The following is a 10,350-nucleotide window of genomic DNA, read 5'->3' as shown; positions in this document are numbered from 1 at the left end:
TTTTTGAAAGCCCCTACACATTGAGTGGATGATTTCAGAAAACCATCCAACAATGCCTCCAAGATCTCTTTCTTGAGAGGTAACAGCTAATTTAGACTCCATCATTTTGTATGTATAGTTGACATTATGTTTTCCAATGTGCATTACTTTGCATTTATCAACATTGAATTTCATCTGCCATTTTGTTGCCCAGTTACCCAGTTTTGTGACTTCCCTTTGTAACTCTTCACAGTCTGCTTTGCACTTAACTATCTTGAGTAATTTTGTATCACCTGCAAATTTTGCCACCTTTGTTTATCTCTTTTTCCAGATTATTTATGAATATGTTGAACAGCACTGGTTCCAGTACAGAGCCCTGGGGGACACCATTATTTACCCCCTACATTCTAAAAACTGACCATTTATACCTATCCTTTGTTTCCTATATTTTAATCAGCTACTGATCCATGGGAGGACCTTCCCTCCTATCCCAGGACAGCTTACTTTGTTTAAGAGCCTTTGTTGAGGGACCTTGTCAAAGGCTTTCTGAACATCTAAATACACTATATCCATTGGATCACCCTTGTCCACATGCTTCTTGGATACTTTGTCGGATACTTTGAGAATACTCAAAGTAGATTGGTGCGGTATGATTTCCCTTTACAAAAATCATTTTGACTCTTCCCCAACAAATCGTGTTCATCTATGTGTCTGATAATTCTTTTCTTTCCTATAATTTCAACCAATTTGCCTGGTACTGAAGTTAGGCTTACCGAACTGTAATTGCCAGGATCGCCTCTGGGGTCCTTTTTAAAAATTAGCGTCACATTAGCTATCCTCCAGTCACCTGGTACAGAAGCTGATTTCAATGATAGGTTACATATCACAATTACTAGTTCTGCAATTTCACATTTGAGGAACTTTTCGGTGAATACCATCTGGTCCTGGTGACTTATTGCTGTTAAATTTATCAGTTTGTTCCAAAACCTCCTCTTATGACACCTCAATCTGGGACAGTTCCTCAGATTTGTCATCTAAAGAGAACGGCTTTGGGATTGGAGAGGATAGGGAATCTCCCTCACGTCCTCAGCCATGGAGATTGATGCAAAAAATTCATTTAGTTTCTCTGCAATGGCCTTATCTTCCTTGAGTGCTCTTTTGCATCTCGTTGGGCCAGGGACCCTACTGGTTGTTTAGCAGGCTTCCTGCTTCCAATGTACTTACAATATATTGTATTTTGATACCAAAAGGAGTGTACAGGTTAAGGATGTAAATACTGTTTAGAAAGTTAACTGTTTAAACTAAATATTTGTAATTGTTTAAATGGGTAACTTTTAAGTGGCTGGGGCCCAACCCGCCGGGGTGGCTGGGTGGCAGCTTGGCCTGCTCCAGCTGCCCGGCACTGCTCCGGCCGGGCTCTGCAGCTGGGCCCACTCCATCCAGACAGTGCTGCTCCATCTGGGCACTGTGACTAGGCCTGCTCCGGCTGGCCGGCACTGCTGGGCCCACTCCAGCTGGCATGGGGCCGCAGAAGCCGGCTGGCTAGCCAGCCCAGGCGTTAACGGTTAAAGCAGTTAACCGGTAAGACATCTTTAGTACAGGTGTGATGAAATGGACAATCAGTCCACTTTAATTATACCTGTAATACACCTCAGTTTCATTTGAGATAACAGTAATTATACTCAAGAAGGAAAGAATCCAGATCCAGGTTTCTGCATTTGACAGATAAAAAAAATTGATCAAATTTCATACGAAATAACTGAAAGACAAACATGGATCCCACAATGTTATTTCTGTAGAGTCACTTTCTGGATGACACAAAACATAAACAGTAGCGAAGGTTTAACCAAGATCAAAACAAAACAAGCGATCCTTCTACTAGAGAGTGATCAGGTTGAGTGTGTTGTACCAATAAAATAAAAACCAGCAGGATCTTATTAAAGGGAAAAAGGCAAAATACCACATTTATTGTGAATACAGAAAGAATCATAGTAAGCAGTTAGTTATAGCTATAACATTCCATTCAATCTCATATTTATTCACACATTCATTCATACAAACACACACACACACATACACACCCACACACACAGGTTCTGCAAGGTTGTTATCATAGTTACCAGCCTTAGAGTTGCTCATGCCAAGCCACTGGCCAGGTGGCCTGGACATGAGGAGGGAGCAGGGCCTTGTCAGATGCTCATCTGATGCTCCTGGAAGTTGGTTTGCAGAATCAGACCCCAAAGTTCTCACTTTTTAGAGTCTATTTTTATAGGAATTTCTTCCTATGCCAGTCTATGGGAATTGCTTCATCATGCTGTTGCTGAATCAATCAACAGATAGCACATTCCTGACGGCTCCAAGATGTTATCTTGTTCTTTGGTTCGCCCATTCTTGAGGCTGTTGGGTGGATTCCAGTCTGCCCTCCGGGTGGGGTCCTCTGGTTATTTCCACTTGACACCTTCTTCAGCCGATGGACACTGGATTCTTAGGCTGGCACCTCCCTGATCATTCAGTTATTATCCACACCAAGCATCCATCCACATACATCCTCTATCTCTATTTTAATCACAATGGTTAATACAACAAAAGGGTGGGGAGTCTCTGGGTGCTGTTTCTGTTGTTAGAGTATTGCTTTGAGTCTCTCTCTCTGTGAATTGCTTTGAGAACAGACTCTGTCTTAGAATGTACTAACACAATTAGCAGCTTGCAAGTTTCATACATAGAGGGAGAGAAACAGTACCAAAAACCAAGAGACCTCTTAATTAGTAATACCCTGGAATTTAAACTCTGGGGAATCAAACTCATTTGTGATTTTAATACAGAACTTCTTTAATATGATCCAACAAGTGTTACTGAAGCTATGTGGAGTCCCCAAGTACTGGGAGTGAAATCCTGGCACAACTCAAGTGAATAATAAAACTCCCATTGACTTTCATGGGGACAGTATTTCACCCAAAAGCAGTCAGTTGTTTTGTTTGTTCTTAAGGCCAGCTCTGGAAACTGCTCAAGAACTGCAAGAAATGCACACTATCTCAATCTATCAGAAGCATTATCTCAGGGCTCATAAGGGCTAGTGGGGCAGGACAGACTGGGGCAGGGGCTGAATGGGAGTGGAGGCACAGGGACACGGGTGGAGGGAGGTGCAGAGACCCATGGGGACAGGGGGAGGGGGGCAGAGCTACATAGGGACAGGGAGTGGCTGAATGAGGGCACAGAGACACATGGGGACGGGGTACAGGGCGACATAGGGACAGGGGATTGGCTGGTGAGGGCACAGAGACACATGGGGATGGGCAGATGTGCCTACCTGAATGGGAGAGGCTAGGGGTCACCCAGAGTCTGCATGGGGGAAGCTCCCTAATAATCCCTCCCTGCCCACCCCCCCCCAAAAACTGTTCCATATGTTACGGGTTCGGTCACAGACACACCCTTGACACTGTCACCTTACGTACTGGAATTACCTTTGAGCCCGTTTTCCCTGCCAGCTTGGGACTTCCAGAACCCTGCCTTGTTGAGCCAGGCATGCTAGCCTGCTGCAACACAGACCCAGGTCTGGTCCACACCCCCAAAGCTGCAGGCTTTAAGTGAAAACAGCTCAGCAGGTTACTTACCTCCAGCACCCAGACACCCAGCTCCCAATGGGATCCAAACCCCAAATAAATCCGTTTTACTCAGTATAAAGCTTGTACAGGATAAACTCATAAATTGTCTGCCCTCTATAACACTGATAAAGAGATATGCACAGCTGTTTGCTCCCCTATATATTAATCACTTACTCTGGGTTAATTAATAAACAAAAGTGATTTTATTAAGTATAAAAATAGAATTTAAGTGGTTTTAAGTAATAACAGACATAACAAAGTCAGTCACCAAGCAAAATGAAGCAAAAACACACAAGTCTAAGCCTAATACATTAAGAAACTGATTACAGGTAAAATCTCACCCTCAGAGATGTTCCAATAAGCTTCTTTCACAGACTAGACTCCTTCCTAGTCTGGGCCCAATCCTTTTCCTGGTACTGTCCTTGTTAGTTCCAGCAGACATCTTAGGTGGAAACTAGGAGTTTTCTCATGACTGGCAGCCTTAGGTGGTAACCCAGGGTGTTCTCATGACTGGCAGCCTCCTTTGTACTGTTTCACCCCCTTTTATAGCTTTGGCACAAGGCAGGAAACTTTTGTCTCTCTGGGTCCCCACCCCTCCTTCTAAATGTAAAAGTACCAGATTTAAGATGGATTCCAGTCTCAGGTGACATGTCACTGTAAGACCTCATTCTTCATTACCCATGGGCTGGCCCACACGTACACAGAAAGGCTTACGGATAAATAAACCCATTCACAACCAATTCAATGGAAGCCATCAAGATTCCAAGCCATTATTAATGGCCCACAGTTTGCATAATTACATTAGGACCTCAGAGTTATACTTAATATTTCTAGCTTGAGATACAAGCATGATACATACATACAAATAGGATGAACACACGCAGTAGATTATAAGCTTTGTAATGATACCTTACAAGAGACCTTTTGCATAAATCAGATTCCAGTTATATCATATTCACATTCATAAGCATATTTTCATAAAGCACATGGAATGCAATGTCATACTATACTTTTCCCACCCATACCCAACAGCCCTCCAAATTCACACCCAGGCTCCTTCCCAGCAATTTACTTCCCTCTCCCTCAACTCCTCCCTTACCTCTGACTCCCCCAAGCCTTTGCTCTGCTTCTGAGGGGTGCGGGAAACACGGTTCTGTATTGTAGTTTAAATGAATTATTACTCAGAGTTCTGTATTAATATGCCTAGTAAGGAAGCTAGTTGTCAAAAAACCTTTCCTGAATCTTTTTTGTTGTCTGTATTGTTACAGATATACTTGCTGACAGGTATTTTGAAATAAATGACCAAAAATAATTGAAACTGGTGTGATTATATTGTTATTTTGACAAATAAAATATGCAGAATTTTAAAATATTGTGTGCAGAATTTTTTGTTGCAGAATTTTTAATTTTTTAGCACAGAATTCCAACAGGAGTAATCATTGTTCCATAGCAAACTGGATGGCACCAGATTAAACCCTTGAGAAAACAATGTGTTATCATATGATTCTCTAAAACAAATTACAGTCTGCAATTGCCACCTAGAGGTATAAATAAATTATACTTGTGTTTTAATAGTACAGTGTGAGAGACAGAATATTAGTTTATTTCAGTGACAATGCTGCAAATACAAGCTATGTCAAGTGGGGCAATTCAGCAGGGAAATAACTTGGTAAACAACATGATGGGGAGGGGAGACTGAAAATTAGGAGGAGGCTGATGGATGGTAAGACTGGCAACAGAAGGAGGAGAGGAGAGAAAATGCAGAGAAAGGGTTTTTCTTGTTTCCCAGTAGAGACGGGTGATATTTGAATATGGTTAGGCAAAACTAAAAGAAATGTTCATTGGTAATTTACAACATGAGTAACAATCATATTGAATGTAACTTAATAAAGTAGGCAAAGCCTACCCTGATTTGTCCAGCCTGGCCTAGAGTTCCCATTCACAGATAGCCTATTTTACCCCCATTTTGTCTCACCCCACAAGAAAATTATACAATAACAGCCCTCCTTTGGTTCAACAATATGACAATTCTGGATGCAGAAGAAGGGTTAAACATCCAAGTTTTCAAGAGATTGAGTTTTCTTTTGTTGATTTTACCAACACTTATCTCTGATCTCTCCCCTGAGTTCTCTTCTATACAACTTTCTTTAATGTAGACCAGATTAATAATTAAAAATAATACTTTTCACTTCTACAGTACTTTCCCTTAAAGAACCTCAAAAGATTTTACAAACATTACTAGGTAAATATTATCCCAGTTGCCTCAGAGGAAGAAAAAGAAGAACAGGGTGATTGACTTGCCCAAAGGCGCACAGATAGGAATACAGCCCAGATCTTATCAACTTTTGCTAGAAAGCAACACAAATGAAGCAACATAAAACAAATAATATTTCTAAATGATTTCCAAATGATAAAAGGACAAATAATGTTTACTAGATACACAGAAGTCCATTTCAACTGAACACAATACTATCTAAAGTCAGAAGAGAATTCTTTAACACATTAGCTCTCCAACAACTTTTGGTACATCCCTATATACTCAATAACCTGGCCCTTCCAGTAATTAGTCTCTGGCCCTTAAACCAGGCTTCCTCAATCTTCATGTACGCAGGTGGGTCTCTACAGGAGTAGATCTCAAATACTGCTGCTTTAGTGCTCTCTTTAACATGAAGGTCAAACAAACGTCTCTGGCTCAGGTCAACCTCTCACTTAATTTTTAATAGTTTATCCTAACTCCAGCCCACTTTACCCTTTTTAGAAATCTGCTTTCCAAAAGAAATGACCCCAGGGAGCTACCATAGTAACTCAGATATCTTTAGGACTTTAGAGATAAGTTATATCACACCAACAAACAATGCTGTTTTTTCACTGGAGTAGTCAGAATGTCCTTTCCCCCCTGCACAGAACTGGCACTGCAATGCTGCTGGCCCTCGCAAGGAGTCCAGCTCACAAACAAAAGACATTGTCAGGGAAGGGAGTAGGAGCTGGTGAGTTCCTGGCACCTCCTGAAGGAAGGAGGTGGCTTGAAGGAAACTCCATACAAGCCCGGGACCCAGCATCAGGTTGTTTCTCCCCCTGCATTCATGGGCTCTAAGTGGGGAAGTGAGCAGTTGTATGGGCAGCTGGACGCCTCCTTGAACGGGTGCATGGAGAGGTAGATGACTGAGTGAGCAGGCGGGTGGCTGAGTGGGAAAATGAGTGGCTGACCTAGTGGGTGGGTATGTGGATAGCTGTATGGATGAGTAGGCAGATAGATGGTTGGGCGGTCATATGGCTGGGTGAGTGAACGGCTAGAGGGGTGGTTGGAAGGCTCGGTGGCTAGCATCTGTATGGCTGGGAGGGTGGCTGAGTAATTGGAAGGCAGAACAGGTGGCTGTGTGGGTGCATGGTTGGATGGGTGGCTAGGCAATTGGAAGGCTGGGTGAGTGACTGCCTGACTATGCAGGTGATAGGAAGGCTGCACAGCTGCATGGTTGGGCACCTGGCTGGCTGGTTGATTGTACAGGTGCATGGCCAGGTGGCTACGTGCCTGGCTGCACAGTTGAACCTGCAGCAGTTGCATGGTGGGACAGGCGCATGGGCGATTGCGTGGGCAGTTGAATGGGCAGCTGTAGAGCTGGAGAAGTGGCTGGCTGCCTAGTTAAACGCGCAGGACTGGGGTGAGTGGGGGCAGTTCCATGACTGTTTGGCGGGAGGGGCGGCTGCCTGGCGGGAGGCTGGCGGGTGAAACGTTCAGCCCTGCGCCGCGCCCAGCCCAGCCCAGCCCGGCCCGGGACTCCCCACCCACCTTGCCTGCAGTGCCCACGGCGCCGACCGGCTGACTCCCCGGGGCTTCGGGTTCTGCCTGCGGCGCGGCCCCTGCGCCGGGGCGCACGGGGGTTATTTATGCCGGAGCCGGAGGGTCCGGTCGGGCTGGGCGAGTCACCCCTGCCCACAGCCCAGCAGAGCGCCGGACGAGAGCCCGGGAAGGGCCCCGGGAGTGGGTCTGGGGCCGAGGCGAGCCAGGCTGGGGCTGGCGGCTGCCCGGCGCGGCTCCAGGCACTTGCACCCCGCTGTCCCCGTGGAAACCGTCGCCAGGGCAGGGGGAGGAGCAAGCGGCCGCCCGCGCCCCGGAGCTGAGGCAGGGGCCGGTCCCCGCCCCGGCCTGCCCGGCTCCTCCCTCCCCCCCGCCTCGTAGCAATGTACAAGCTCCAAAGCCAGGGGCCAGCCTGTTCCCGGCCTTCCCGCCTCCGCTGGCCCCGAGCCCGCCAGGCCCCGGCCTGCGCAGCGCTGCCCCCTCCGCCTCCACTGCCATTCCCGCCCTGCGCCCCCGGCCGGGCGCCCCCGCGCGCACAGGCTCCGTCCTTGGCCCCCCCGGGCTCGGAGAGCAGCGGGCCGGGCCTGGCCACGGCTTCAGCCGCCGGAGGCCAGACGCGCGCCCCTCCTGCGCCCGGCCCGGGCTGACGCCAGCGCTTTGCTGGGCTTCGTGCTGCTGCCACCGTGGGGCAGAAGAGGACTATGGCATGAAGTTGACCAAACCCGGCCGCGTATCTTCCAGGTTGACCCCAAGGGGCCTTAGCGTACCGTTCAGATTTCGGGCTGTCCTACAAAAACCAACCACCGTGCTATTCCGTTAGGAGCTGAACATGAGAAGGCCCTGAGCTCCTTAGCCGGGGAAAATACAACACTGTCCCAAAGAACATACAAGCTGCATTGGCGTAGCTAGGTGGAGCGAACAGGGGGAGCGGCTAACCAAGAGCGACAGAGCCAATAGGATGCACTGAGAAGCCCGGCAGAGGGAATAGCCAACACAAACATCCTAGTTTTCTCCTTAGATGAAGGTGCAGATCGCAATTACCCCAGCCTGCTTCTGTGAGCAGGTAAAATACGAAGGGTTACTTTTAGGAGAATCCTGCACAGATAGTTCTTCTGCTCTCCTATCTGTTCACGAGAGTAAGGCAAGCATGTCTAGCGCCTGAAGTCCGATATGTTCACCAAGGAAGGGTTTGTCTATAGAGATTTCTAACAAGGACAAAAGATTTTGATGATTTTCACTCTCTCTCCAAACATTAAAACTGCAAGGCAGGGAAATAGTGAACACTACTACACACACCCAGCACAGAGGTGGTGTTGTGACACCAAACTACTTGAAGTTTTAATGTAATAATAGTGCCATTTAGCTTCTACTCTGATTCATGGTAATCACTATCACCACTTGTACTGGAGTGCAATGATAATATGCACCCTAATTATCAGGGGGATAAATGGTTTCTCATCTTACTTCAATGAGCCACAGGCCTCTGTAGGACACATTATATTATGCAGCCAATGGGAGCTGCGGGGGTGGTGGCCTGTGTGGAGGAAGCATGCGGAGCTGCCCAGCCATGCCTCTACCTAGCAGCTAAGCAAGGGGGATGTTGCTGTTTCCAGGGAGCCGCCCAGTTGAGCGCCACCCAGAGCCCACCTCACCCTGTCCTGTGCCCCTGCCCACACCCAAACTTTTCTGCTGAGGGTGTGGGGGCTAAAAGAATGGTGCCTCATGTGAAGATTTATGGGGGAGGGAAGAGAAGGCTGTCAACTTACCTGGAACCTTTTTATCCCCATTCTTTTCCCCCTTGATATCCTTTTCTTCAAGGGAAATTAACAGCTCACACACTGATTTCAATTTGATCAGACCAGACCTGTGGAAAAACTTAACACAGACAGCACACCCAATCACACAGATTTGGCATGTTGTGTCTGAAAAGCACCACAGCTATAGATGAGTTTTGTATCTGCTATTTTAGAGACCTGAGTTCTATTCTTAGCTCCATTAGAAATGACCATGTGCAATCTCTCAGCTCCTCCAGCAATGCAGGGAATGATACTTGCCTGTCTCCCAAGGTAGGAGGGTTGAAGTACACCGAATTAACAACACAAGTCAGTAGAAAAGCTAAAACTTGAAGATTATTTTCAGGTTCCCAATCGTGCACACCTTCCTCTAAGTCATACAATATTCTGCTGCTGATTGTGCTACTATGTCCCACCAAGTCTTTAGCTCTGTACCTACTGTGACGGGTTGGTTCACAGACCCCCCCCCCTTGGGACTGTCACCTGATGTGCTGAGGCTACCTCTGAGCCCTTTTTCGCCTCCAGAACCCTTTCTTGTTGAGCCAGATATGCTAATCTGCTGCAACATAGACCCAGGGTCTGACCCATGCCCCCAAAGCTGCAGACTTAACTGAAAATGGCTTAGGAAGCGCTCCTGTCTCTAGCACCCAGACACCCAGCTCCCAATGGGATCCAAACCCCAAATAAATTCATTTTACTCTGTATAAAGCTTATACAGGGTAAACTCATAAATTGTGCACCCTCTATAACACTGATAGAGAGATATGCCCACCTCTTTGCTCCCCCAGGTATTAATTACTTATCTGGGTTCAATAATAAACAAAAGTGATATTATTAAGTATAAAAAGTAGGATTTAAGTGGTTCCAAGTAATAACAGACAGAACAAAGTAAGTTACCAAGCAAAATAAAACACGCAAATCTAAGCCTAATATAGTAGGAAACTGAATACAGGTAAATCTCACCCTCTGAGATGTTCCAATAAGCTTCTTTCACAGACTAGACTCCTTCCTAGTCTGGGACCAATCCTTTTCAGACCAACATTGTGGCTTATGGCCTGGGTCCAGCAATCACTCACACGCCCATAGTTACGGTCCTTTGTCTCAGTTTCTTTCAGGCATCTCTTTGGGGTGGAGAGGCCACTTCTTGAGCCAGCTGAAGACAAAATGGAGAGGCTTCCAG

At 46.4% G+C, this 10,350-nt stretch overlaps 1 protein-coding gene and 1 long non-coding RNA gene across 3 annotated transcripts in view; one reads left to right on the top strand and one right to left on the bottom strand.

The window, feature by feature from the left end:
• LOC140911634 (uncharacterized) overlaps nt 1-7,760 on the bottom strand; it is a 117,773-nt gene extending 110,013 nt beyond the window's left edge. For both annotated transcript variants that reach the window (XM_073345075.2, XM_078852880.1), the window contains exon 1: nt 7,369-7,760. The gene's annotated coding sequence lies outside the window, so the exon portion shown is untranslated. The remainder of the gene's footprint in view (nt 1-7,368) is intronic.
• Nucleotides 7,070-10,350, top strand: part of LOC140911637 (uncharacterized) — a 29,345-nt gene continuing 26,064 nt past the window's right edge. The window contains exon 1 of the long non-coding RNA XR_012159061.2: nt 7,070-7,240. This is a non-coding gene — a long non-coding RNA (uncharacterized LOC140911637). The remainder of the gene's footprint in view (nt 7,241-10,350) is intronic.

The sequence above is a fragment of the Lepidochelys kempii genome, chromosome 5, assembly GCF_965140285.1.
Source record: "Lepidochelys kempii isolate rLepKem1 chromosome 5, rLepKem1.hap1, whole genome shotgun sequence".
In the NCBI taxonomy this organism is placed as follows: Eukaryota; Metazoa; Chordata; order Testudines; family Cheloniidae; genus Lepidochelys; species Lepidochelys kempii.
The sequence above is the reverse complement of the archived record's forward strand: the minus strand, read 5'-3'. Positions and strand labels throughout refer to the sequence as shown.